We start from the raw sequence: 6,137 nt of genomic DNA on the forward strand, positions 1-6,137 counted from the left end.
TTATGCTACACATCAATCTACACATCATTCGACACATCATTCTCCACATCATTCCTCACATCATTCTAAACATCATTCTACACTTGATTCAACACACCATTCATTCCACACATCAATCTGCACGTCATTCGAAACATCATTTTACACATAATTTAACACATCATTCTGAACATCATTCTACACATAAATCTACACGTCATTCTACACATCATTCTATACATCATTCTGCAAATCATTCTACACATCATTCTACACATTATTCTACACATCATTCATTCTACACAACTTTCGACACATCATTCTACACGTCATTCTGCACATCATTCATTCTACACATCATTCTACACATCACTCTGCACATCATTCCACACATCATTCTACACATCATTCTCCACTTCATTCTACACATCTTTCTACCGGTCATTCTACACATTATTCTACAAATCATTCATTCTACACGTCGTTCCATGTATCATTCTGCAATTCATTCCACACATCATTCATACACACATCAATATACACATCATGCTACACATCATTCTACACATCATTCATTCTACACATCATTCCGAACATCATTCTACACATCATTCTACGCATCATTCTACAAATCTTTCATTCTACACATCATTCTACACGTCATTCTGCAATTCATTCTACACAACATTCGAAACATCACTCTCCACGTCATAATTCTACACATCAATCTGCACGTGATTCTACACATCATTCTACATATCATTCTGCAAATCATTCTCCACATCATACTACACATCAATCTACACGTCATTCTACACATCATTCTACACATCATTCTGCAAATCATTCTACACATCATTCTACACGTCATTCTGCACATCATTCATTCTACACATCTTTCGACACATCATTCTACACGTCTAACTGCACATCATTCATTCTACACATCATTCTGCACATCATTCTGCACATCATTCCACAAATCATTCTACACATCATTCTCCGCATCATTCTGCACATCAATCTGCACGTCATTCTGCACATCATTAATTCTACACATCATATTCCACATGATTCTACACTTCATTCTGCACATCATTCTACACATCATTCACCACATCATCCTACACATCATTCATTCTACTCATCATTCTACACTTCATTCTACACATCATTCTAAACTTCATTCTACACAACATTCTAAACATCAATCATTCTACACAGATTTCTACACAGAATTCTACACAGAATTCTACACACATCATTCCACACATCATTCATTCTATACATCATTCTACACATCGTTCTGCATGTCATTCTACACACCATTAATTCCACACATCATTAGAAACATCATTCTACCCGTCATTCTACACATTATTCTACAAATCATTAATTCTACACATCATTCTATACAGCATTCTGCAATTCATTCCACACATCATTCATTCTACACATCAATATACACATCATTCTACACATCATTCGACACATCATTCATTCTACAAATCATTCTGCACATCATTCCACACATCATTCTTTATACACATCATTCTACAAATTATTCTGCACTTCATTCTGCACTTCATTCATTCTACAGATCAATCCGCACATCATTCTACACATCATTCTACACTTCATTCTACACATCATTCATTCTGCACATCATTCTACACATCATTCTACACATCATTCTACACATCATTCTGCACTTCATTCATTCTAAACATCTTTCAACACATCATTCTACACATCATCATTCTACGCTTCATTCAACACGTCATTCTACACATCATACATTCTACACATCATTCTACACATCATTCTAAACATCATTCTATACATCTTTATACACATCATTCTACACATCATTCGGCACATTCAATACATCATTCTACACATCATTCTACAACATCATTCTACACATCATTCTTCGCATCATTCCACAGATCATCATTGTACACATCATTCATTCTGCACATCATTCTTTCCATATTTCTACACATCATTCTACACATCATTCTAAACATCATTCATTCTACCCATCATTCTACATATCATTATGTACATCATTCTTCAAATCATTCTACACATCTTCATTCCACACATCATTCATTCGACACATCATTCTACACAACATTCTAATCATCATTCTACACATCATTCTACACATAATTCATTCCACACATCAATCTACACATCATTCGACACGTCATTCTGCACATCAATCGATACATCATTCTACAATTCATAGATTCCACTATTATTCCACACATCATATTCCACATCATTCCACACATCATTCTAAACATCATTCTCCACGTCATCATTCTACACATCATTGATCCTACACATCAATCTACACATCAATCTACATGTCATTCTGCACATCTTTCGACACATCATTCTACACGTCATTCTGCACATCATTCATTCTACACATCATTCTACACATCACTCTGCACAGCATTCCACACATTATTCTACACATAATTCTCAACATCATTATACACATCATTCTACCCGTCATTTTACACGTTATTCTACAAATCATTCATTCTACACGTCGTTCTATACATCATTCTGCAACTCATTCCACACATCATTCATTCGACACATCAATATACACATCATTCTACACATCATTCATTCTGCACATCATTCTGAACATCATTCTACACATCATTCTACTCATCATTCTGCAAATCATTCATTCTACACAACATTCTACACATCATTCTGCACTTCATTCTGCACATCAATCATTCTACACATCAATCCGCACATCATTCTACACATCATTCTACACATCATTCTACTCATCATTCATTCTACACATCATTCTGCACATCATTCTATACATCATTTCTACACATCAATCTACACATCATTCTACACTTCATTCATTCTACACATCTATCAAAACATCATTCTGCACATCATCATTCTACACTTCATTCTACACGTCATTCTACACGTCATTCATTCTACACATCATTCGGCACATTCAATACATCATTCTACAAATCATTCTACAACATCATTCTACACATCATTCTTCGAATCATTCCACAGATCATCATTCTACACATCATTTATTCTGCACATCAGTCTTCCCATCATTCTACACATCATTCAATCTACACATCATTCTACACATCATTCTACACATCATTCTACTCATCATGCTGCACATCATTCTGCACACCATTAATTCTACACATCATTATACACTTCATTCCATCCGTCATTCGACACGTTATTTTACAAATCATTCATTCTACACGTCATTCTATACATCATTCTGCAATACATTCCACACATCATTTATTCTACACATCAATATACACATCATTCTACACATCATTCGACACATCATTCATTCTACACATCATTCTACAAATCGTTCTACACATCATTCTTGGTAGACATCATTCTGTACATCACTCTACACTTCCTTCTAAGCATCATTCTACAAATCATTCATTCTACACATCAATCTGCACATCATTCTACACATCATTCTACAAATCATTCTACACATCATTCTTGCTAGACATCATTCTGTACATCACTCTACACTTCATTCTACGCATCATTCTACAAATCATTCATTCTACACATCAATCTGCACATCATTCTACACATCATTCTACACATCATTCTACACATCATTCATTCTACACATCATTCCACACATCATTCTACACATCATTCTGCACATCATTCTACACATCATTCATTCTACACATCATTCTGCACATCATTCTACACGTCATTTTACACGTCATTCTACACTTCATTCATTCTACACATCTTTCAACACACCATTCTACACATCATCATTCTACACTTCATTCTACACGTCATTCTACACATCATTTATTCTACACATCATTCGGCACATTCAATACATCATTCTACAAACCATTCTACACGTCATTCTACACATCATTCTACACTTCATTCTACACATCATTCTACACATCATTCTACACTTCATTCTACACATCATTCGTCACATCATTCTGCACATCATGATTCTAAACAACATTCGACACATCATTCTACAGATTATCATTCTGCACATCATTCTACACATCATTCACCACATCATTATACACATCATTCTACACATCATTCTAAACATCATTCTAAACATCATTCTATACAACTTTATACACATCATTCTACACCTCATTCGGCACATTCAATACATTATTCTACACATCATTCTACAACATCATTCTACACATCATTCTTCCCATCATTCCACAGATCATCATTCTACACATCATTTATTCTGCACATCATTCTTCCCATCATTCTACATATCATTCTACTCATCATTCTACACATCATTCATTCTACCCATCATTCTACATATCATTATATACATCTTTCTACACATCATTCTGCACATCATCATTCCACACATCTTTCATTCGACACATCATTCTACACAACATTCTAATAATCATTCTACACATCATTCTACACTTGATTCTACACATCATTTATTCCACACATCAATCTACACATCATTCGACAAATCATTCTCCACATCATTCTTCACATCATTCTAAACATCATTCTACACTTGATTCTACACATCATTCATTCCACACATCAATCTACACGTCATTCGACACATCATTCTACACATAATTAAAAACATCATTCTGGACATCATTCTACACATAAATCTACACGTCATTCGACACATCATTCTATACATCATTCTGCAAATCATTCTACACATCATTCTACACATTATTCTACACATCATTCATTCTACACAACTTTCGACACATCATTCCACACGTCATTCTGCACATCATTCATTCTACACATCATTCTACACATCACTCTGCACATCATTCCACACATCATTCTACACATCATTCTCCACATCATTCTACACATCTTTCTACCCGTCATTCTACACATTATTCTACAAATCATTCCTTCTACACGTCGTTCTATGTATCATTCTGCAATTCATTCCACACATCATTCATTCCACACATCAATATACACATCATGCTACACATCATGCTACACATCATTCTACACATCATTCTACACATCATTCTACACATCATCATTCTACACTTCATTTTCCACGTCATTCTAAACATCATTCATTCTACACATCATTCTACACATCATTCTACACATCATTCTATACATCTTTATTCACATCATTCCACACATCATTCGGCACATTCAATACATTATTGTACACATCATTCATTCTGTACATCATTTTTCACATCGTTCTACACATCATTCTACACATAATTCTACACACCAATCATTCTACGTATCATTATATACATCATTCTACACATCATTCTTCGCATCTTCATTCCACACATCATTCATTCTACAGATCATTCTACACAAAATTGTAATCATCATTCTAAACATCATTCTACACTTCATTCTACACATCATTCATTCTACACATCAATCTACACATCATTCGACACATCATTCTACTTATAATTCTACACTTCATAGATTCCACTATTGTTCCACACATCATTCTCCACATTATTCTACACATCATTCTAAACATCATTCTCCACGTCATCATTCTACACATTATTCATTCTACACATCATTCTACACATCAATCTGCACGTGATTCTACACATCATTCTACACATCATTCTGCAAATCATTCTACACATCATTCTACACATCATTCATTCTACACATATTTCGACACATCATTTTACACGTCTTACGGCACATCATTAATTCTAATCATCATTCTACACATCATTCTATACATAATTCATTCCACACATCAATCTACACATCATTCTACACATCATTCTATACATCAATCTATACATCATTCAACAATTCATAGATTCCACTATTATTCCACACATCATATTCCACATTATTCTACACATCATTCTAACCATCATTCTCCACGTCATCATTCTACACATCATTGATCCTACACATCATTCTACACATCAATCTACACGTCATTCTACACATCTTTCGACACGTCATTCTACACATCAATCTGCACATCATTCCACGTCATCATTCTGCACATTATTCATTCTACACATCATTCTACACATCAATCTGCACGTCATTCTGGTCATCATTCATTCTACACATCATATTCC

The sequence above is a fragment of the Pristiophorus japonicus genome, unplaced genomic scaffold (assembly GCF_044704955.1).
Source record: "Pristiophorus japonicus isolate sPriJap1 unplaced genomic scaffold, sPriJap1.hap1 HAP1_SCAFFOLD_35, whole genome shotgun sequence".
NCBI classification, from domain to species: domain Eukaryota; kingdom Metazoa; phylum Chordata; class Chondrichthyes; family Pristiophoridae; genus Pristiophorus; species Pristiophorus japonicus.